Consider the following 26,386-nt stretch of genomic DNA (forward strand, 5'->3'; position numbering starts at 1 on the left):
GCAATAACCAGAACACATCTCAGAAATCATAAATATTAAACATTACTACATAACAATTTCTATTCCAAAATGAATATTACACACAACCCAGTAGGCTACAAACACACATATTCTCTTATAATAAGCATGCTCATAAAATAATATATGGCACACATCCATTGATGAAGCCATTTTATAATATTAATTCAGTGCATGAGAATGTGAACAACCATTCACATACATAAAAAACATTTAGCGCAAACGAGACTTTGTTCCCAAATACTAACACATAAGTAAATAAACATTCTTGACTTCACCATCACAGTGACAACACCCAACAAAAATACTCCTAGAAAGTAAACAGAAAACCATTAATCACAGACTTTCCCATTCACAAAACCTCAAATCATCCTTTTTTAGATAAATTAGCTTACCTTTTAGAACTGATCTACAGACTACTCAATACACCTGTGTCACCTGAAGATGACATGAAAAATTTACATTCAAAAATACTTAACTCATACAAATGGTTATTAGAGCACATTCAGTGATATATTTTTACACAGCATAAATGAAAATAGATATAAATAAAACTAAAAATAATCACGTTAAAAAAAAGAAATCATTATATAGAGAAAGCAATCGTCAAGCAAAACAGTGTCTCACTACAGTGTTCTACATAGATCTAACAGGATACAGTTCCAAAGGTCCTGCATACAAAATTTAAAAAAGCCCTACCTAAAAAATTTGATTCAACATTTGCCAACCAAATAGAATAAACATCCACAAACATTGATTTGATATTCTGCATGTACATAATGTAACACCACATCTTCATGTTCTTGAACATTATGAAATATATAAATATTCAAAAATGCACAACAGTAATATGCTAAATGAATACATAAAGACACTGACTTATTTTTACGGTTACTTTCACAGTCTTGTACCGCTTCAAATGAAAAATAAATACATTCACCGTATTAAACTACTGACAGTTACAAACATCTTTGAGAAATAAGCTTCTCGTTTAAGTCACATTTAAGTAAAAAATAGATTTGTTCTGAAACAGTGCTCTCATATGTTTGTGTGTAGGTGTATATATTATACATTCACTTTCAATAATTGTATTTTGGAAATGAATGATACTTTTTTTTTCAGCTTGATGTATATGCTAGCCATTCTCAAGCTTTAAAAAATGGAAAGAAAATGTGTGGTGCTATTGTACCTGTTGGAAATTTTAGTCTCCCAGTATACATTGCTCCCCTTCCAAATGATAAGTAAGTTAATTTAATACATTTTTTTTTTTTTAGCGCATAAGTCTTGTCATTTATTACTTCCTTTTATACTTCTATACTAGAAAAGATTAAATTTTTTCTAAGCCCAATGGGATGGGATATTAAATAACAGAAAATAAATTTTCTGTTATTTAATATCATTATATTCATAGTTCACAATCAATAACATTAATTATTAGTGATTGTAAGCATAAGTTCTTATAAAAACTATCTTTGCGGGTATATGCCTAGATCAAATTTAACCATTTTTTGTTACAGCCTTCCTTTGTGTGTTACAAAATATTTTAATTTTAATTTTTGAGAATATTTAAGCGGATCAATTGTACAAGAAAGATTTTCAATCACCAGATTCTCATTTATGGGAATATTTTGTATAACTTAGATGCGTAACACTATCTGAAGTACAAGCATATTTGAGCATAAGTCTTTACTTGTACGTGCTGTAAAACTACACGCATGGGAACGAAGACAGTCACTCATTAACCAGACAGCAGAATGAAAATCGGCTAGGTAAATCTGTGGTAAAATGTGTACACTGATAATGTTATAAAGTACATACAAGCATATGGTCTTAGTTGACATGAGTATTTTCAGTAGTACGCACGCAAAAGACAACTCATGAAAATCAAGACCGCCACTCACATTATCTTAGCGAATATAACATTATCTGCAGTACAACAAAGTCCATATCAGCACGCTTTCTTGATTGTCACTCAAATGACCATTAGCTAGTTTAGTAGCTGTGCTGAAGAATGAAATTTAAAATGCTTACTTCGATAGTTTTATTGGACTTAGAATGCTGATGTGTACCAGAATATTTGCTTCCATGAATAAGTCACTGAAGCACACTTCCTTAGTAAGCGTGGCAAAAACTGAAATTCTTTCTTAAGAATAGCTAAGTCATTTTGTAGGAGTAATTTGCATCTTATATCGCTCACCTACAATCACAAGATTAAGCATCTCTGTACATTGAAAAAAGAAGTACAATTCTATTAGAAAAAATAAATTAGAGAACTAATAAGTTATTTATAGTGTTTGTTGAAATCCAAACATTTTTATCTTCAAAATTTCAATATAGAAAATATTTGTTTTGTAGAAATGCGTAATAGCTAGCCGAATATCATGAATTTTTTATTTTTTCAAGGGTATTTTTTCTATAGGGTAAGTCTCTACTAATTCTTCTTGGAGAAACTTCTTGCGGTTTGCTTTATTATAAAAGAATCACGTTAATGAACTACTTATAAGTTTACTTGCTAAGCACACTCCTGGGTTTTCACCGCTAAATTTGAGAAGGTGTAAAAAAACTTATTTTAAAAAGCTCCCGTTAATCTCTTGATTTTGGAGATGTTTGTGTGAAAACATGATACTTTCTGTAAAATCCAAGTTTTTGAAGGTATACCTTCAATCTATTAATTCTATGCTTTCTACCTTAACTTTAATAAACTGATTGTTATACTTTTGTAACAATTTTAGTTAATTCATGAGTTTCAGTGAATTTACAATAGCAAACTAAGATGTATAATCTTTTTTAACAAGAAAGAAAGGGTTTTAAGGAGGTTTTTCTATACTAAACTTTAAGACTGTAATAATACCAATCCACTGAACAAATTTATTAAATTAAATTATCTGTTAGGTAAACATAATGGATAATTGAGCCAAACTATAGCATTAAAAAAAACCTTTTTCTAAGTTTCTCAAACGTTTGTAAGTGTCTTCATTTATACTAAAATCCAGATCCAAGGGTGTCTAAACACACACACACACACACACACACACATATACATATATATATATATATATATATATATATATATATAAAAATTATATTCTTATGTTATTTATGATTATCGTGTACCTTGATTATGTAATGAGGACAGTTTAAAAATGTTTGCAACAACGAAATTTATTCCTAGTTCGAAATGTTGCAGAATGAAGATGACGAAATTCTTGATTTTATTATTTTAGCGGTAAGTCAACATATCGGCTTAAAAATTAAATGAGATTTTGAATGAGCCAAACCCCATGAACTCTTCCGGTGCGAACAGGACTCCCCAAAATTAAATGTTTTCTGTGAAATATCCCGACAGCAAATTTACGGGCCGTTATTTTTCGCTGAAGCAAGCGTAACAGGAGTTGCTTATTCGGGTATGTCGCATAAACTACTCTTTCCTTAACTGGAAGATCGATCAGAGGATTTTAATCGGCAACAATATTGTGCCCACTAACTTAGTACAGGATCGGTCGAACGACTAAATCAGGTAATATTTAGTTTTTAGCAGATAAACGCGTAAACTCTACTTGGTAGTTGCTGAATACTAATTAAAAAGTATTGTCGCGGGCCACAGACAAAACCTAAAAGGACAACAATGTGCTGACATAATTACAAAAATTATATTTCCTTGTACAACTAATAATTCACCACTGAAACAATAATACAAGACCTCCTCTAATACATCCTGCTTGTAAGTCAATAAAAGTATTAAAAGCGTATAATTGTTAAATTCTTTTATATTTTAAATTAATATCTTAATCTTAATAGATGACCGAAATTGTAAAGAGTTTTGCAACGTTGAATTATGATCATTCTAAAGTATTGAAGAATTTATTTATCCTAATCTGAAACATCTTAATTTAGTAATGGTTATGAAAAATGACGTATTATGAGCGCTCGAATCATACAAATTTTTTAATATTTACATGCGTTCACGCTTATAACTCATAAAAAATGTTTTGTGGTTGGTTGAGATGTGATGTTAACACCATTTAGGAATGCGATCGGCCAAAAAATTACACAGTACGATCGGTTTAAATTTGTCTAGGTATAAGGTTTTCCGATCAATCAAATGTTTCATTTTAATGAATCGTTTAGTAAATACGGCTTTCTGACTGGCTGGAAATCTGTTTATTATGATTATGCGGAACGAAGTAACATTGTAATATTCAGATAAGATGAGGAATATTTGACATGCTTATGATGAGTGGGTGCTGTGACTGTGATCGGTTTGTCAGGATTAGAATAGTTTATCGTGGACATAGTTCATTCTGTTTACGATACTTAATTCGCTGTTATAAAGGAACAAAATTTCGGTTTATTTCTAATCAAATTCGCATCATTTCAAGAATACTGTTTGTGGTATTTTTGTTCATTTATATTTTTTACACACAACCGATATAAATTTTCAACTAAACATGTTGTTGTTTTATGTAATTTACTTTTTCCGGTGTAAATTTATATACGTCCAAGAAAATAAAGTAACGTACAGTAAAAAGGTCACATGTTCAAACATGTAAAGAAAAAATGAATCAAAGCAATGAAATTTCCTACAAGTCATAATAATCTTAATAAATACAAATTGTACTACAAAAAGCAGAAACTAAAACTCCAGAAGTTAGGTTCACATAACAATTCACTTATGATATACAACGCCAGCTGTAATGTTACATTTTTAACATTACCTTTACATAAACTTTATAATTTACGGTTATCAGGATATGCCAACCGATTTGATATGATAATGATATAAAATAAAAATATTGCTAATGCGATTGATTGTTTATAAATAGAAATTTTGTAAATTTACAAGTCCATTATAAGATTGTAAAACATTATTAGATTGCAAACATAGCCCTCAGTCGTGCTGTTTGCGGTCTGAATGCAGAATTTCCAGGGTCTGTCTAATTCTTTAAAAAAAAATAATCACCGCTAAAACCTTTCTTATGCATTTAGCTACTAAGCTTGGTCAGAGATATCAAGTATATTTTTAGTTATTGAAGAATACACGGTTTTAGCATAAAGACTGAATTTAATTAGGAATGTATAAATCTGTTTCTGGCTACTTTTTCGGAATTCGATAGCCAATTTATTTAATTTTTTTTTTCAATTTAATACTTGTGAAACAACTTATTTTTGAATGCTTAATTAAAAATATGTTATAAAACTTATATTTATAACTTATATTTGACAATACAAATATGACTTTTTGATGAGTCAAAGAACAACCTTTTTGCCTCAGTAGACATAACAATACAACCGACGAATACTCTTTGCACTATAATTTAATTTCATTATATGCTTCTTTTTACATAATTGCCAAAAAAGGAGTTTAATATTTTTAGGGTGTATATATATACGTTCGTTCGTTCCATCGTAACAGTTCAACGGCTGAACCGATTTAGATGTATGACGCCGCGTTGGCATCTTTACGTTACAGAGAATATCATAGACTATACAAATATGTATATATGAATTGTAAGTAAAAGGTCCCAGGGTGTTCCTGGGAGCTCTGCGGCTATGCTGGCGGCTGCTCGACAGCACGGATTATCTTTTCGACTTTATTGAAGGTCCCAAGAGCATCAGCGCTAGTGCGAGGGGCAGAATGTTGCCCCGTTTGCGGCATATTAGGGGTGTGCTATCCGCTTTGGCAGATGGTTACGAGAAGTTGGCCTCGAAGCCCGCCGAGGTCAAAGTTGTTGAGGTCCCGACGCCTGCCCCGAGACAGCAAAGGCGGTTCGCCGTTGTTGTCAAGGGGAAGCGTGAGGCTAGTCAGGCTTCCAAGCAGCCCGAGGTTTTATTCGTCACGCAGTCTGAGGGGTCTACTAAGTCTAGTAGACAACTCAAGTAGGACTTTCAGGTTGCTCTTCATAGTAATACCCTCAAAATTAGGGCCCTCAAAATTAGGGAAATCAAAGAGACCAGCAAGGGTCTGGTAGCGGTTGCGAATGACAAGGAGACAGTCCGAGTCATCCAGGAGTCTGATGAGGTGAAAAAGCTTGAGGTCCAGGTCGACCCCAAGCGTAAGCGTAGGCCCCGGGTCATTGTCTACGACATTGACCGGCGGCTATCTGACAAGGAGGTTTTGTCTCTCGTGAGGGAGCAGAACACCGACTTGGATAAAGCTGCTTTCGAGAAAGAGTGTAGGCTACTCTTCAAGACCGGCCGCCATGAGGCTCAGCGGTATCACGGCGTTTTTGAACTTGGTGCTGGTTTCTTCCAGAAATTTGTGTCTGAGGGTAGATTGTACATTGATTTCGCTTCTTGCAGGGTTAGGGAGTACATAGATGTACAAAGATGCTTTAAGTGCTGTCGTTTTGGTCACAGGGCCAAATTCTGTAAGTATGCGTCAGTCTGCGCGCATTGTGGCGCGGAAGGTCACAAGCGCGACGACTGTCCGCAGAAAGCCGAGGCTCCATCTTGCGTTAACTGTAAGAGGTTGCGCAAAGAGTGCAAGCATTCGGTCAACAGTAAGGACTGTGGCTGTTACTTACGTGCGGTAGAATTGTATTTCAATTCCTTGGATAGTTAGTATCCTTCTTTTTGGCATTGTGTTTGCACACAGTTAGGATAGTTGTTGGAGTCTCGGGGTTGTTTTTCAACACCGCTCATTTAGTTGGGCGATCTGCCAGGTCGTTAAGTCGCTTTTTAAAAAATGATCCACCTCATTTTCTGATGCGGAAGGCTGTGTTTTTACTGCGAAGCCAAATCGCTTCTTTGGCAGTTCTTTCTCGACCGCGGGTTTCTGTTTGTGTTGCTCTGCTTGCAGAGCGGATTCTGCATTGGAAATGGGTGGATTTGGCGGTAGGCTTTTAAGTCCCAGACTTGTCTGGGCAGTGGTAATTTCTTTTTGATGGTGTCGGCCTGGCAGAGTGTAGGTATCCTAGCAGCTTACGCTGCTGTGTAATTACTGACTAGTCTTGGCTCCTTGTACTGTGTTGGCGCTTGCGGGGCCTTGTCCCGTAGGACTTCCGGGTGGCTAGGGCACCGCCCAGGCAGTTAACTGGCCGGAGGTAGGCGCTTTGGCACCGGCCCCGGTTAGAGTAGTATTAATGGAGGTTGTGTCCGGGGGGTTCGCTCCCCGTGCACGATTATTAACTTTAGCATGGCGATTTGTCGAATTGGAGTGCACACCTAATGGGGTTATCGGGTTAAATTGGTTGCGATCGACCAGGGTGTATTCCGAGAGGCCCTCCTAACCGGAGCTGCAGTGGGAGATTAGAGGTTATACTCAGCTCCCGACAGACCAAACTTTAGGACCTCTGGGACTTGGTTTATTGTTTATCTAGCGGCTGTGCTCCAATCGCTTAAATTCTTACGATCCGTTGCGGTTACCGAATTAATTTTCGCTGATAGATACGCTGTCGTGGCGTACTTGAGGCATTTGCGGTGTGGAATAAATTTTGCTGATTGTGGTAGGCGCGGGGTCTTCTTCTCCGTGGTTTTCTTAGGCTTTTACTTAGTTCCTGAGGGCAACGTGGTAGCGTTAGGTGTCAGCCGTCTTCTTTGGAAGACGGAGCTCATACTATCTCTCGTGACGAATTACCGATGTAGATGTCCCTCGGGGCATCTGCATCGGTGGCATCTCCCCGTGGCCGTGCTGTACACTGTGGAATGTGTTACAGTTTGAGGGCAAGAAGATGTCCTTCGTTAAAGCCACTGCTGGCTAGGAACGGAGGGGGTGGTGTAGCGACCTGACACGCTACGAGGCAGGGATCTTCTCCCCTCGGGGGGGGGGGGGGGATCGAGATGTAAGTAAAAGGCCACAAAGAATCATTTGATTTTTAAATCGATAATTTATCGTTTTTTCAGTATCAATTTATTTGTATCGAAAATAGTTGTGTTTTAAGATCTTCTACGATATTGAATGAATAAATTACAGTAGTAAAATTTATTTTATAATTATTATTATTATTATTATTATTATTGTTATTTATTGTTTATAAACATTAAAGAAAAAATCTTATGATTTTTTGACGGGCAGTATGTTTGATCATGTAAGCATGTTATTTCTTCTTACTCTTATTTGTTGTCGTTACTTCTTATTATTTGTTATTTATAAACATTTTTAAAAAATCCCTTTCGGCACGCCGGAAGACGGAAGTAGATTTCACCGGTTTTAGAACCGGTGAAATTTTTTGCCCGTACTTAGGTACGGGCAAAAAAGAAGTTCCACCTTAAAGTTAAGAAAATGTTAAATTTACTCAATACGATAATGGTTGCATGTGAAAAAGTTTCACATGTTTAGCACAAGCCCCATCTTACAATTCCAGCAACATTTTGGTCATTCCTTGCCGTAAGGGTTGGTCATATCAAAAATTGCTTAAAACAAAAGTTTTAGGTAATATTTAGAGGACTAACAATCACTTTAAACCGATTCGATACTGTGGCTATTAAGGGAGGTTTGATTTTTTTTTGTCTTCGAAACTCCATTTTTTCAACCCCCTGGGCCAACGGTTGGTGATATAAAAAAACATTGCTTAGATAAGTATTAGGCCCTTATCCAAAGAATAGTAGGAACTTTAAATGAATTCAATATTTTACTTAATAAGAAATTTATAGTGATATTTTATTAATTTGGTTTTTTGTTTTGGTCATCCCTTGCCGTAATGGTTGGTCATATCAAGAATTGTTATAGACAAACGTTTTAGGTAATCTTTAGAGGACTAATGAACCGCTTTAAACTGATTCGATACTGTGCCTTTTGTCTTTTTTTGTCTTCAAAACATATACTAAAGTGAAAAGAATATAAAAGATTTTGAACCCTACAACAAGGAAAACAAAAAGAAAAGTTAGAGATGAAAATGGAACACTTCTTGCTCTCATACCTCTATTAGGATCATGAATCTAAAAAAAAAATTCTCTGTCAAGAAGGTCAGATGCAATAGATAAAAGTCAAATAATGACATAAGTAAGTTAAAAGAGTCTCACTTCACAAGGAAAAGCTCCAAAAACTGAAAAGAGTATTCGTAGTGCTCTGGAGCATAGGCATGTCCAGGATTTTTTCGAGTACCGAGGCCACCTGAAAACATCCCCCTTCAATAAATTTAGTCTTTAATGATACGTCTGACACTGAAGCAAGCTATCAAATAGATATAAAATAAAATTTAAAATAAATTATTTATTTATAAATGTATTTACACTATTATTAATATAGCTTTTTAAATATATAATAAAAAATTTAAATATTTAAACCATTCATGAATTATAAATAAAGGCATTGATTTACAAATACTACAATGTCATTCTGCAGTTGAACGGGACTATTCTTTTAAATTCATCGAGATCTACATTAGCAGCAAGATCTTACTGTGTGAGTGGCACCATAAAATTTTCTAAACGGTTTTGCCCCATTGCTGAGTGAAGTTTCATTTTTATGATGCTAAGCTTAGAGAAGCTTCGCTTGTAAGAGCAACTTGTAGTCAGAATCGTGGTAAATTTTGTCATCAGATGATTAAAAGTAGAAAATATTGTCCCTCTGTTACGCTTGTATAGCCAATCTAACCATTCCTGAGCCTTGGGAGGGAGAAAACCTTTACTTTTTTTTTTTGTTTACAAAAGCCTTATTTTCGCCTCCAGCTCTGGAGAGTTTAGTATGAAAGACATTGAAAATCATTTTGACTGAACTCATAATTACCTAATCCCAATGTCACCAGTTTGCCTGTAGCATAAATTACTTGTTTCGTCTCTTGGCTAAATCTATCATTTAACAACTCAATCATCTTGTCTAAAATGGCAAATACAAATAGCTTAACTTCTTCTTTTCCTTAACCACAAATGCTGTATTGGGATTATCATCTATTTTACTGGAAACTTTACGCTTTTTTGGTACCGAAATATCAATGTAAAGATGATCACATGTATCTTTTGCTCTGGAATAAATATTATTAAATGCAGTTTCTTCTATTCTTAACTCTTCTAATGCAAGAACCAAACTTTCAACTTCTTCTATACCTTAGCATAAATCTATGTCCAGTGATTGAAGAGTTTTGCTCACTTTTATGATGATCTGAAGGATGGGATGCATAATTTAAGCATAATTTTTAAGCTGTAATAAAATCAAAAGATTTAATTTGATGCAAAATTCCTTTTACTTTAGCTCTTGTTTTTGAATCAGATGCATTTTCAACCGATTTCTCAGTAGATTTTATAATAAAGTCAAGCTGCTCATGCACGATGGAGACTGCTTCCGAACAACAAACCCGATGTGTCTCAGACAATGATTTGAAGGTTTTTAATTTGCTGTATGTTAATTTCACGAATTCCTCAAATACAGCATCTCTTTTCAGACTGCCTTTGATGAAATTATAAATTAACTGTATCACACCAAAAAAAGTAAAAAATGACAGATTGTTTTTGTGGTTTGTGTAAACACTTACAAGAGACAGAGAGATTAAGGCAATGGCCATAGCAGTGAACATATAAGATAGAATTTTTCATCTCTTTATACCTTGACTGCGCTCCAATGAAATGACCTGACATGTTCGACGCTCCATAGCAGCATACAGTCTCAATGTCCTTCCATGAAACACCCATTTCTTCAAAAGTACTGTTATAGTTTCGAAAATCGTTTCAGCATCAGAGAGCTTCAAATGTTCCAAGCAGGTAAATCTCTCGATTGGCTGTACTGAAGCACGATCTACATTTGTTCGTGATGACCTACATGATGTTAGTCGTAGATGGTGTACATTATAAAGCACCATCCTGTAATAATGACTACTTGAATGTTTTATCTTGAACATAAGATTTTTAGGTTTTGTGTCGATGGTTGATGTACAAGGATTTTCAGGATTTTAAGTGCTTTCAAATAAATAATGTATTAAACATCTTGGTAAATTATACAAAGGTAAATACAAATTTAAAAATTTTTAAATCCTGATAATGATTTTCAAACAATTATTTTGTTGTACTGCTAAGACTGCCACAAAGAAAAGGTTTTTTCCAATTACCTTGTGCTTCTTTTACATTTCCTTTACTTTTCAACTACGCAGTAAACATGCAAGAACTCTTTATCTTCTCTTTCTCTTTTTCTTGTGCTTTCTTTCTACATTCAGAACACGATGGTTTTTTTGACATATTAACGTTAATTCAATAGCTTATATAAATGCACAACATGATACGAAAAAAATATGTTATAATTTATAATATGTATTCTATTAATTCAGCTAAAAAAGTGAAACAATTGCACTTTACACTCCACCGATCATCGACTTCTACGATAAACAACTTATAGGCAATAAGAAAAAATTACTCAGTTAAAGGTTTACTCCCTTGTAGAAAAGACTCCTATGAAAAACTCCATCTACTGTCCACTGGAGGGACTGTTCACTAGAACACTTAAAACTCTTTTTGTTACATCCTGGCGTAAAGTAGATTTTTAGTATCGTTGCGTGAAACTGAAATGCCACCTTATTTTTATGCCTGATGGGGATTACAAAAAAAGTGTGCATACGCTGATATGCACCTTGGGTTACTTAGACGCCCGTGTTCCATTCTACAATGACTATAATGTACTATTTTTTTTTTTTATTACTGGCATTTTTTACATATCAAAACTGCTATGTTCAATGCTCAAGTTATACCTAAAAAAATCACTACATCGATTTTAATTTATAAAACAAAGTTGTTTATAAACAATTTTTTTCTTTTCACTTTATGCATACTTTGCTTGTTTTTCTAAGAAAGTACAATGTCTATACTTTTATTGCCGTAAATATTACAGAAAGAATATGTAATTTGCCATTTCTTCAACTTTATTAGCTCCCTATCTAGTGCTAGTCGTTTCATTTCAGTATACCCTCTACATCCTACATCCCTAACAATTTGTTTTACATATTCCAAACGCGGCCTGCCTACACAATTTTTTCCTTCTACCTGTCCTTCCAATATTAAAGCTACTATTCCAGGATGCCTTAGTATGTGGCCTATAAGTCTGTCTCTTCTTTTAACTATATTTTTCCAAATGCTTCTTTCTTCATCTATTTGCCGCAATACCTCTTCATTTGTCACTTTATCCACCCATCTGATTTTTAACATTCCCCTATAGCACCGCATTTCAAAAGCTTCTAATATTTTCTTCTCAGATACTCCGATTGTCTAAGTTTCACTTCCATTTAAAGCGACACTCCAAACATACACTTTCAAAAATCTTTTCCTGACATTTAAATTAATTTTTGATGTAAACAAATTATATTTCTTACTGAAGGCTCGTTTAGCTTGTGCTATTCGGCATTTTATATCGCTCCTGCTTCGTCCATCTATAGTAATTCTACTTCCCAAATAACAAAATTCTTCTACCTCCATAATCTTTTCTCCAGCTATTTTCACATTCAGCGGTCCATCTTTGTTATTTCTACTACATTTCATTACTTTTGTTTTGTTCTTGTTTATTCTCATGCGATAGTTCTTGCGTAGGACTTCATCTATGCCGTTCATTGTTTCTTCTAAATCTTTTTTACTTTCGGCTAGAATTACTATATCATCAGCAAATCGTAGCATCTTTATCTTTTCACCTTGTACTGTTACTCCGAATCTAAATTGTTCTTTAACATCATTAACTGCTAGTTCCATGTAAAGATTAAAAAGTAACGGAGACAGAGAACATCCTTGTCAGACTCCCTTTCTTATTACGGCTTCTTTCTTATGTTCTTCAATTGTTACTGTTGCTGTTTGGTTCCTGTACATGTTAGCAATTGCTCTTCTATCTCTGTATTTGAAACCTAATTTTTTTAAAATGTTGAACATTTTATTCCAGTCTACGTTATCGAAAGCCTTTTCTAGGTCTATAAACGCCAAGTATGTCGGTTTGTTTTTCTTTAATCTTCCTTCTACTATTAATCTGAGGCCTAAAATTGTTTCCCTTGTCCCTATACTTTTCCTGAAACCAAATCGGTCTTCTCCTAACACTTCCTCCACTCTCCTCTCAATTCTTCTGTATAGAATTCTAGTTAAGATTTTTGATGCATGACTAGTTAAACTAATTGTTCTGTATTCTTCACATTTATCTGCCCCTGCTTTCTTTGGTATCATTACTATAACACTTTTTTTGAAGTCTGACGGAAATTCCCCTTTTTCATAAATATTATACACCAGCTTGTATAATCTATCAATCGCTTCCTCACCTGCACTGCGCAGTAATTCTACAGGTATTCCGTCTATTTCAGGAGCCTTTCTGCCATTTAAATCTTTTAATGCTGCTGTCTTTACTTCAGATCTCAGTATTGTTTCTCCCATTTCATCCTCCTCAACTTCCTCTTCTTCCTCTATAACACCATTTTCTAATTCATTTCCTCCGTATAACTCTTCAATATATTCCACCCATCTATCGACTTTACCTATCGTATTATATATTGCTGTACCATCTCTGTTTAACACATTATTAGATTGTAATTTATGTACTCCAAAATTTTCCTTAACTTTCCTGCATGCTCAGTCTATTTTACCAATGTTCATTTCTCTTTCCACTTCTGAACACTTTTCTTTAATCCACTCTTCTTTCGTTAGTTTACACTTCCTGTTTATAGTATTTCTTAATTGTCGATAGTTCCTTTTACTTTCTTCATCACTAGCATTCTTATATTTTCTATGTTCATCCATCAGCTGCAATATATCGTCTGAAACCCAAGGTTTTCTACCAGTTCTCTTTATTCCACCTAAGTTTGCTTCTGCTGATTTAAGAATTTCCTTTTTAACATTCTCCCATTCTTCTTCTACATTTTCTACCTTATCTTTTTTTCTCAGACCTCTTGCGATGTCCTCCTCAAAAATCTTCTTTACCTCCTCTTCCTCAAGCTTCTCTAAATTCCACCGATTCATCTGACACCTTTTCTTCAGGTTTTTAAACCCCAATCTACATTTCATTATCACCAAATTATGGTCGCTATCAATGTCTTCTCCAGGGTAAGTTTTGCAGTCAACAAGTTGATTTCTAAATCTTTGCTTAACCATGATATAATCTATCTGATACCTTGCAGTATCGCCTGGCTTTTTCCAAGTGTATATTCTTCTATTATGATTTTTAAATTGGGTGTTGGCAATTACTAAATTATACTTCGTGCAAAACTCTATAAGTCCAAGTTTTCATCTGATAAAATATTGATTCAAAATCTAGTATTCACAATTCATAAGTAAACAGAAAACAATTCTAATCTTTAAAGTGGTAGCCATTTAAAATCCCAAATTTTAACATCTGAATACCAGTAATTTACAAAATAAAGTTTATCTTATTTAGTAAGTTAAATAATGAGATCACGCTAAATGACTGAATAGACTGTATATATATATATATATATATATATATAATCATTAAATAATTTCTATTTTTTAAATGCTTTTTTAAATTAATGACAATAGATATATTGATTATTAGGTCTTCTTTTTTTTTAAAAAAAGACACGGGTAACAAAACGTTTGTAGATTAATAGAATTGAGAATTTTTTTCTTAGAGTTTGAGTAATATTGAGAATAAAAGAACTCGATGATAGGTTGTTTTGCATGAGAAAATGTACAGATGCAGGAGTAGTGTTACCTGTGCTCATAAACAAAAGTAGTTTTGTCTTATCTGTTAGTGCATTAAGAAACATATTTCTCAGTATGTGAACTCCCATTAAGGCACTACTTCACATGTAATTTGTCCAAATGAACAGCCTGACGTGTCTTGACAGTTTCTGTCTGGTGTGACTTTTTTATAAAAATTTGGGTTGTGAAATTTACTGGTTTTATATGAAATTTGACCTAAAAACTTTAAGTTCTAGAACTGTATTTCTACTAGTTTTCAAAAAATTTAGGGTAAAAGACAGAAGATTGATTTCAAAAACCACACTGCATTATGTTTGGCACAAAATAAATTTGTTAAATGGGTAATAAAAATGTAGAAGTTTTAAACAAAATTTATAGAGAATTTGATTCTGAGTAGAATGATATGAATAAATTCATTGAAACTTTAAGCTTATAAGATATTTTATGAACAAAATTGTTTGTCAGGTGGAGTGCTGTGCATTCTCTGTGGCGAAGGACATTTTCAATAGTTTATTTAATTATTTGTAAGTTAATACTGTAAAATATTGTTTCTAAAATATTTATTTTTTTGATTTGTAATATTGAAAATTATTTCAATTTTTCAGGTCAGATTTCATATAAAACCTCTCAATTTACCCTTTAATTTAGGTCTCAAGAATTACAGTCTGGATTTAATACAGAAGGTGCACAAAACAGAGAAAAATCTTTTGCCAGAAGAGACTCTAACGAAGTGTTTCCAAACCTATTGTTAAGACTCACTCTCTTTTTCTTTTTATTAATTTATAAATGCACAAACTGTCTCGTTCTTCTTACACTTTTGTAAAAGTAAATAAATTTGTATATTCAGCTAGCCTATTTTATAGCTGATATTTATATTACTAATTTATTATTATTAATGCATTGTTCGGTCTAAATTTAGAGCTTTTACTGTCAACATTCACAGATTCATTATCTATTTCAACAATGTAGTGTAAAATTATATTTAAATGTTAACATATAATGATCATTATAACTTGTTAAAATTAATACTTAATCATCAACTGGACAATGTCTTTTAATTATTACAAAATATGAACCAGCAAAGTTAATATTAAGAACGTGACGAGGGCTAATGACCTTAGTAGTCGATGCCCGTAAAAATTCAAGAAAAAAAATATATTTAGAGTAATTACACCTAACTGAGGTATTACATTGAAGCGGTTAGTTATTTGAACACCTACGTTTGTTTACATGAACTTTCTTCTTTATTTTCACCAGTAGAACATGTCCTAAAAGTATTTATGTGTGTGTGTGTGTTCTTATTAACCTAAGCCTCAATTTAATTGACAGAAGTCTACAATGTATTATTTGTAATTTAAACCAACAACACTTGTTTTATGTCTGACAGGTTAACAATTAAGGCAAAGTGTCCAATGGAGTTAAGAAATTTTCCAATGGATCGACAGTCATGTCCTTTGATACTTGGCAGCTGTCAGTAAATAATCATAATCGATTAAGTATAATACATAGTATTAACATGAATATGGTTGTAATTGATAGTGAATGTAAATATTATGTTTGTATAATAATTTTGTAAAATTAACTTAAAAATTTATCATTCTAACTTTCTTTTATATTTTTAATGATACTTGCTGAATACATTGGCTTACAGTCTAATATGTAATGATGCATAATCTTTAATAAAAATTGTATGAAAATAATAATAATAAACCTAACAAAGATTGTATTATTTTACAAAAGTACAAGAAATGTAATGTATAAATTTGATAAATAGGGTAGTTAGAGATTTGTTAATTTATATTAATGATTAAATTACTTTGAAAATTCTATTGTGAAAAGAATTACTCAACATTTAATAAGATAAATATTACAAAAAAATTGAAAATAAATACAATACTCAAACTTAATTTATTCTTAAATAATAAAAAAAATTACATGAACATTAATTTTTCTAAAATAAGAAAAATAATTTCAATATGATGACTTATTACGCCGGCATGGTTTAGAATCAATAATGTACCACAAAAATAGATTATATAAAGAAATTATTAAAAAGGTTTATTATAAAATACAAAATTATCAAAAGTTGGTAAGATTTTAGTTTTCTTGACACTGATGTCATATATACGTGTCAGAAATGTCTAGTTGTAAACAACCAACGGTGGTTTATAATTAGAATTCACAGTTTGAATTTTGATATCCATGATGCATTATGATTGAAAAATTTCAACAGTTTTTAAAATCAATTACTGCATAATATTTCAGGAGTAAGTTATAAAAAAATTACCTCACAACTAGCTTTTACTGTATGTAAATTTCTTTTGAAAAATCAGTCTCTGTATATATATTAAAAATCAACAACAGAGACTGATTTTTTAAATATATATATATAGAGTGATTCCAAATTGCACAGCAATCTCTCAGGAGATAATTCTATTGCCAAAAATAAGACACATGTTCATATAAACATAGGTCAGAAAATGATTGATTAGCGAGTTTCGGCTCGCAAAAATTTAACATTGTTTTCTACTCCCTCTGTGAAATTAAACTGTACTAGAATTCTTGGGGTACAAATCGAGTGGTAAATTTGGTACTTACTAAATCGAATAAAAGTGGTCCCAGACCTCTATCTCAGTTAGGTTTTATGAAACCTAACTGAGATAGTTTTTTTTTTTTTAATTAAAAAACTTCTAATTAAATTTGAACTTCTAAAATTTGTGTTTAATTTTAATAGACATTATTTACATCAATTTTCCCAGAATTAAATTCTCTCAAAGTCAACTAGAATTTATTTACTTATTGGTAAATTAACAAAGTTTTTTATTTCAAACCTAAAAAGGTTTATTTTCCAATAAACCTTTTCATGTTTATCCTATTATTCTCTATATATGTATATATATATATATATATATAGAAAAAGAACAGTTATTACATTTACTCCAAAAATAACTATTTCAAACATTATAGACAAAAAATTACATCACTGATTAAGTTCTGTGCTACGATTTTGCTAAAATTTATGATTACATTATATTATTAAAATTGATGTATAAATTATGAAGTGTATGAAACTTATATTATTATAATTAATTTTAGATAACTGATGAGATTTAAATATTAGATGGAAAATATTAGGATTTTTATTTTTGTTAAAATTCAATAAAAAAAAAAAAAAAATATTAATATATAAAAAATATATGTAACTTAATAGGTGTACAAGGAAGTTATGTGGTGTCCACGTCAGATTTTTCTTTTAGATCCTCTGTCCACTTAACATGGTTTAATACTATTAAATTATTTTACTCTACTAATCTCAACATATGTATTAAACAAAAAAATTCAGTTCCCAGTTTGTAAATATTCCAGTTATCTTTCTTCTAAATTTTGTCTTCTACAAGTGTTGTCTAGAGGAAAAAATTAATTCAGAAATACTTTGTAATTTACTCATTATTCTGGCTTATCTCTTATAAAGTATTTTCCTGCACTGTTTCTGCATTACTCCAAGCATTTATCACTGTCAGCAAGCTTCCTGAAACAGTAACAGAACATTAGATGCATTAGCAATTTTTTTTTTTGTTTTAAAACAGCAGTATTAAAAGTTAAGTATGGTTTTGTAAGATGAAAGTATATTTTTTTATAAGAGATAGGAGGACTGAGGAACAAAAGTTACAGCACATCTCAACAAAAATTCATTTACAAGTTAATACATGAGCATGTGAAGCATCCTTGAATTACTGACCAATGCCTCCAACAATTTCTTTTCACCCGTTCTCAAATTACTACATATTACAGATTCTCATGTTAATTACATAAAATTCATTTTTTTCTAGATCCTAGAGGACAAACTCCAGACTAAGATGATTTTTCTCAATCTCTTTGATGTTTTGGTTTCCAAATCTTGGTTATACTTTTGGACAATTACACCTTTTGAAGTATTTAAAAAAAATATACTACAAAATTTTTTTTACTGTTTTTACCCTCAAAGTACTCAAACAGAAATGTTTCTGTTCGAGAAAAGAAACTATTTAAGAAAAGAAAATGTTTCTATACACAGAGAACATGTTGATGTTGATGTTTCTATATAACAGAGAAGTACTCAAGATGGAAATGTTTCTTTCTTGTTTAAAAGCATAATACAAATTTTGCTTTAACATGATACACATATTCCAGTTTTTTAATTCAAGTTAGTTAAAAGTTTTACAAATTTCCATTTCTAATACTTCATAGACAGCTGAACAATATTTTTTCCTATTAATAGCAGATGTTTTTATTATTTTTTGTAAATCTTTATTATTCAATTTTTTTAATACACCTTTTTCTTTTGTAAACCTTAATGGTTCAAAAGTTTGATAACATTTAATTCTTGGTACAATCCCAAACAATGTGTTCTTACTAGCACAAAGTGATCTCAAAATGAATACAGTTTTTGTAACTGATTTGATAAAAAATATTTTATCTCGTATTGTTTACTCAGTTGGAACATGTTTCATAAAATAATATTAATTTGTAACTCATTATTAAAAGTTTAAAGCCTTTTTTATTTGAATCAATCAAATTAAAATTTTAGATTTTCCTACAACCACTTTCGACTACTTCTTTACTGATTTAATTTAAAGTTTAAATAAGTGTGTTTACTAACTGTAAGAGTATGCCAACTGCAAAAGTATTTTTGGAATACTTACAATATGTTCAACTCATTTTCAAAAGAAACCCCCTTTATTAAATGGTAGAACAATATTGTTGCTTCTATGCCAAGTCAAAATTTAAAAAATTCAGTATTTTATTCAGAAAATTTTTCATGTAATTTTTTTGCATATCATCATTAGAATATGAGAAAATCTTTAAGTGTAAAAATAATGTAATTTGATTCGTGTAAGAAGTCAATATCAGTGAGTTTTGGTATAATAATAATACCATCATCAATGCAGTTGGTAGTACCACTGATCAGTCGACATCATAGTTGGAGGGAAACGTTTTCTATGTTCACTCTATTTTTAACCCGTGCAATGAGTATCTTGTTACTGTGAGTGTCTTCTTGTTACTATATTGCATGCTAGTATTCTGTAAATCTTGTCATCCAAAAAAACTTGTGTAACTTTAGAGGTTATCATTTTAATTTTTTTTAATGTACTTTTAATTTTTGTTTATTACTTAAGTGAAAAAAGGAATTTGTATTATGATGACAGGAAGGTTTATGATGGATAACAGTAAAGATGTGGAAGATTTACTTAAAGAACTTGCTAGTAATGTTGAAAATAGCACTTATTCATTCAATGATGATACAGATAAAGATCCAAATTTCTTACAAACTGTGAAGAAAACAGCAAAGTAAGCAGCAGTACATTTTCAAGTAATTCATATGGATATTGCATAGGGAAAGTGTTTCAAATGTTAGTTCTCATCATAAACATGATAATGCTTCTGAAAAAAACTGCACCACTTGAAAACAAAGCTACATTTAGTGACAAAGAGACTTATTCAGAAAATGGTTCATCCCTTTGTATCAATGAAAACTCTGACCCTGGGATTAGTGATTTAACCCTAAATAAAAACCCAAATAATGTTAATCAAAAGAAACTCAAAGCAGTCTAAAAAGATGGAGAAAAGAAGATAAATCAAAATGGAAAAAGAATCTTATAAAAACATGATATTCCTGTGAACCTTATAAAACCATGAACAAAGTTCTCATGCCGACCTAAGTTTTCAGAAAAAGAGAGACTATGTAAGCATTTTCTTCATGTCAAAATCTTTATTTTTTTAATAAAATGGATACTAGATTTAGGGTGTGTCAAAGGTTTTTTGAAAAAACTTTGTCTATTCCTAATGGACCAATTCTGAAAGCTTTAGAAGGGAAGAATGATTGTGGGATCTTTGTGGGCAGGGATAAGAGGGGTACATTCACTCTTGGAAACAAACACTCTGAAGACCAAATGAATTATCTTAACAGTACAATGAGAGTTTCCCTACAATGGAGTCACATTATTGTAGGAAGTCTAGCAGCAGAAGATACTTGGATAAAAATCTGTCTATTTTAAAAATGTATTTTCTTTATAAAGAAATTTGTAAAAATAAACAAATAAAACCAGTCTGCCAGTCTGTGTACCGCACATACTTTTCCAAAAAATATAATTTATCTTTTTTCAAACCAAAGGATCAAATGTGCACTATACAAAAAATATAAAGAAATGAAAGATGAAGTTAAGAAAAGTGAACTGAAACAGTAGTATTATAGTCACCAGCAGAGAAAAACAGACGGTAATAAAGCAAAAGAAAATGATAATCATAGAGCAAATACAGACACTGAAGTTATAGAGCACAAGTATCTTGAATCCAGCCACAGTCATAGGGAATGTAACTCCATGCATACGACTATTGAGTCAGACAAGTCAGTTGGTATTTTAATTTACCAATTGTAGCAAAGAAATATGGCAATAATATTCTACCAGAACCACATTTGTCAGAAGAAAGTGAGGTAGATAGTTAATAGAACTTAAAAACTAAATCTTTTTTTAAAAAAGTAAAGATTTTTATCTTTTGTTTTATTAAATTAACAGTAATTCTTAGTTGTATTAATTAATTATTGTTATATATTATTATTAGCTCTGTTTATTTCTGTATTAGTTTTCCAGCTGTTTTAATGAAATAACATTACTGTTATAATTATTAGCAGTAGCTTGTTGATGTATCAATTGGTTAAATTGCATTAGACAAATTAAAAAAAAAGAAGATATGAGCACTAGTTCCAATATGAGCGAGTTTTTGTTAATATTTTTCTATTCTGATATTGTAATTTGTATTTTAATTTCTGTGATCACAAAATAAAGTTGAGAAATCATTAATATTAAAAAAGACCTAAGTGCAAAAACATTTTTTTTTAAATTATTTTAAAACCCATAACTCCTATAATTCAATGTAGTATATAAAATTAGTTATGTTTTTGTTTTAAAAAGTACTGCAACATTCATTTTAATAAGAATTTATTTTTAAAATTCATTAGTAACTTTTGGCAGGACAGTGACGATATGTTCATTTAAAAAAGTATTTCTTAAACTCAACGCTGATCGATTGTAGCATTTGGTCAAATATTAAAGTTGTTTTTTGAACACTTCAAGGAGGATATTTATTTGAACTACTTCAAGACTTCCTGAAAGTATGATTTTTAGTAATTTGAAAGAGTTGTTAAAATTTTGTATTGTTTTAGGAAGGTTTATAAAGTTTTTATTTTACTGATCAGCAACCACTTTTGGCTTGAAAAAGGTATGAGAAGCTAGTGGTTAGTTAAGCACCCATTATTTATGGAGGTAGTAGTTAATATCTAGGACATTTTTCATTTTACATTAGCATAATTTGTTTACATTTTTTTTGTTTTTTTTTTTATTACTGAGATCATGTGGTAATAAAGATGTACAATATATGTTATCTACAGATGCATACCCAAGTCATCAACTTGTATATCAATAGCAGTCTGGAGCAAGTGTAAGTTTTGAACCAGGAATGACACTATCACAATTTGACTTGATGGGAAGTCCACAACGCAATCTTACATTTCAACGAAGAGAAGGTAAATGTCAGTAATCCTAAATAAACTATTTATATTATTACTATTTCTTATTATTAGAAAATATACCAGTTTCTATGGTAAACAGAATAAAGGTGTGATTTTTAGGGTTGATTATCACTTGTATCTTGGTGGGCTCGATAATATGCACAGTAGATTCTGTACAGTGAAGAAATCAGCCATTTAAACTAATCCTGGTGTTTGATACATGTTCTGTACTATAAGTGGCTTTGTTGTTTTCAGCAATGATTTGAAACTTGTGTTAAGTTACTTACTATTTTAAGTTACTTACTATTTTATGATTATGCCAGTTAATATTTACTACATTAAATGAGTTTCAGAAGGGAAGGTAATGCAAGTGTAAAATGTTACCAAGTATTATTTCATTCACTCTATCTTCCACATTATCCTCTTCAGTTTCTCAGAATCTTCTAATGAAAGATGAGTAGTCAATCATGCTTTCAAAAAAAGAAGGTTGAAGTCAACATGTTAAGCTGGTTATTAACAGTTAAGGTTTTCAGCCAGTATGTAAACTAATCTCGTTCTTGTATTATTGGATTTCTGAGATTAAGAAAGGGCTGAACACCAATTACAAATGTCAGTTTCGGATGAAATGTTGAAACTTGGATTGGCTAGAAATAAATTCTGGGGCAGGATAAAATGGCTTACGTCATGTCAGAAGATAGGTTTTCAGTAAAGATTTAATTCTGTGTGTTAAACTGCACTGTGTCATATCTCTGAAACAATTCTAAATTTCTTAATGGTCCTAGTGAATATTTGTCATCAGTTTTCAGACGAAAACTGTTGGCAATCGTTTGTATTATAGTTATAGATGATTTTATACAGTACATTTCCCTTCAATGTCAAACGCAAATATTTATCTCCTGAATCCATATTCGTGTTTAAAATAGTATTAGATAATTATCTATTATCTTATAAGATATTGTCATAAGATGATGTGTAGATATAATAAAAGTTATGAGCTGCGACATTCATTATAATTTAAACACAAGAGTTAATTCCAATTTATGGTCAATTATGTTCAGTCTGTTATTATCTGACCTGGAATACCAGAATTCAATGTGTGAATCTTGCCTCTCAATATGTTGGTGGCTAATTCATCACACCACAGAGTGCCATATTCAACAATAAAGGTACAATAATATTATACAATAATCAGTATTATTAGATGTTTATTTTCATATTATTAGTTTACTGTTTATATTTGTATCTAAGATAGATATTTTACAATGACTGTCTGAATGTTCACATTAATTTATATTACATTTTAAGTTTGAGTTCACTCTTTTAAAATTATATTATTAACAAAACAACAATGTGTTCTTGAGAAAGAATCAGTCAATAAGAAGAACTAATTTACATATGACAACTAGTTAAAAAGAAGAAATAATACACATACTTCCATGATCAGAGTATATTGAAAAGTTTTATCAATTTCAGAAAAACAGGCTACTTTTGAAATATGTTAATTTGAAAACTATATAGGTACAGTTTGAAAACTATGAGACTGTACAAGACTACACTTCATTTACTTTCTTACATATCATCCTCATTTATCATCTGAAATAATACCTTAATGACGGTTCTGGAGACAAAACAGAAAAAGAAGGACCTTCTTGCATGAGATGTACAAGAATTGAAACATAACTGATTCAATATCATGTAACTGGTTAGCTAGCTAATCAAGTTTTGAATAGATTAATAATAACTGAAATTCTTCATACTTTATTTTATCTAGCAGAAGTTTCATGCATAATTCATTATTAATGAGTAGCAACAGTCAATTGTTTTCTCTGATAGTAATGTTTGCTGTAGTCATCCTCAGTGATTGAGTCATGGTGTCTCTTGTAGTACTGATTATTACTATATTTGTCATATATCTGTCATTGATGTATTATTTCATTTATGATTGAATAATGATAATAAAACAATAATTAAATGGTTGAAATAGCAGAGATAGATAATTAATGATAAAAAATTGCATAAATACTGGTCTTTAATTTTAGAATTCCTTTCTTTTTTATAAATAAAAATTTATTTTGCCTTTTTTTATGCTGTAGGACTGTTTTCTCTGTTACAAGTAAATTTCAATCTACAAAGGCATGCAGGATACTTTCTAATACAGGTTTACATTCCCTGTATTCTTATAGTTGTACTTTCCTGGGTTTCATTCTGGATACATCGAGAAGCAACTAGTGATCGTGTTGGTTTAGGTATGTAATTTAAAAGTTATCTTTTATTTATTGTAACATAATTTTCTTTTAAAATGATAGTAAAGTATAAACTGTGCCAAACTGTAAAGTGTGTAAGGTGCCAAACTGTGACTGGGTTTAAAGGTTCTGAGTGATAATATCTCACGAATGGATGCAGAATATGAACTTTAGCAGAAGATGTTATGAACTTATTATTTCTAAGTGTAAGAATCTTTATGGAATAATATGCAAGAGAATAACAAGACTAATACCACGCCGCTTAACTGTTAATAAAACCTTCAATTAATAAAACTATCAATTATAAACAGGTAATTTTTATAATTACTTAAAGTGCTAAGTTTACTGATATTTTTATGTTAATGTATATCTTATTTAAGTAAAATCTTATTTAAGTAATTATATAAGTAAAATTATGGGAGTGAATCTGGTAACTCATATAAAACATCAGACTGTTTCAGGACACAGAAACTGACTTTTAGATCATTGTTTAGCACCAGTAAATATGAATAATGTAGACCGACATTAAAAAAATTAAAACTTTTTTTTTCTATAGGTTTGAAAATATGCTATTTTTCTAAAAAACTAAGTAATCATTTATTATTAAAAAATAACAATATGCACATCTGTCAAACCATCACAGAAATATTTTCTTGTGCAAAATGTAAATTTTCAGTCTAGAAAGTGGTTTATTTAAAATTAATTTAAAAATCTTCTGTTATAAAAACTATATCACTCATTAAAGAAGTTTTTAAATTAAAACTTCTTTAATAAACTTGAATTTTATGGATCATTATTTTATGTATTCTTTTATACTTATTTTATATGTAATTAATATTTTTCAGTTAATGCCTTTAAAATTATTATATTATGTACTGGCTTTATTTTATTACATTCAAGCATGAGTATAAACGTACAGCACTTCTTCCTTTAATTATATACTATAAAACTGCTTTGTTTTGAGGGCTTTGTATGACTTTTCTTGATCCTTTTGTGAAAATGCAGGAGGAATCTTTTTTACCTGTGCAGTGATATACCTACCCAATTTGGATGTGATTGATATAATATATTATTTATTGGTCTGAATAAAATATTTATAAAAATTTTAACTAAAGTTAATGCTGCATTTTTAAAATAACATTTTTAAAAAAACATTACAGTAAGTAGGAGATAAAATGTGAAAAATTTACCCTTGTTAAACACTGTCCAATAAAAACAAGGTTATAATTAATAACAAACGACTCGCCTGATGGATATACTGCCTGTAACTAAGCTACAGAGCACCAGTTAAAACTAGTATACCCAAGATAACTAAAAGTAAACATTGCACGGTACCCAAATATTAAGGTTTGCTTATGATACTGTTTTTTTTGGTATAAAAAAATGAGTTTGAAGAAATTCTGAATGGTATGGGTTATTGTTAAAAGAGAAATTTGCTTTGAAAATAATTAGAATAAAACAAAGGTAATGAAATTTTCCACATAGGAGATTGTGAAGAATTGAATATTAAGAAAGGTGGCTAATAACATACCAAAATTTTGTTAAATGGCCAGTAAAATTGCTTAGGATGGTTGAAGTAAGACTAAATGAAAAGAATAGAAGCCTTTGAAATAAAATATAGTATTAAAGGGCAATATTGAAAATTGGCTGATTAGATAAATTATGAAATGAGAGGTCTTACGGCAAATTGGAAAGAAGAGAATTGGAAAATCATCATGGTTATTGATGGGTGTTCATTAAGATATTAAGATATTGTAGTTGTAGAAATGAGAATAGTATGAAATCAGCTACATGAGTGATGATAAAAAAGAAATGTTAATGTAGAATATGAGGCAGGCATAAAATAATGGAAGGGTTCTGACACATGAAGAAATTACTTTGATACTATGCCACAATTCATTTGCACATTTTAAAAATCTGAAAAAGTTTTTAAAATAAGCCTATCTCAGAGCAAACATTATGCTATACAAGTAAGATTTTTTAACCTTATACCTTCAAATACATTGTACTGTTGAAAGCTGTTAAAAATGTT

The 26,386-nt window shown here is 31.0% G+C and overlaps 1 pseudogene; it reads left to right on the top strand.

The window, feature by feature from the left end:
- Positions 1-26,386, top strand: part of LOC142320094 (gamma-aminobutyric acid receptor alpha-like) — a 72,640-nt pseudogene that overhangs the window by 34,934 nt on the left and 11,320 nt on the right.

Source organism: Lycorma delicatula, chromosome 2 (assembly GCF_047948215.1).
Source record: "Lycorma delicatula isolate Av1 chromosome 2, ASM4794821v1, whole genome shotgun sequence".
NCBI lineage: Eukaryota > Metazoa > Arthropoda > Insecta > Hemiptera > Fulgoridae > Lycorma > Lycorma delicatula.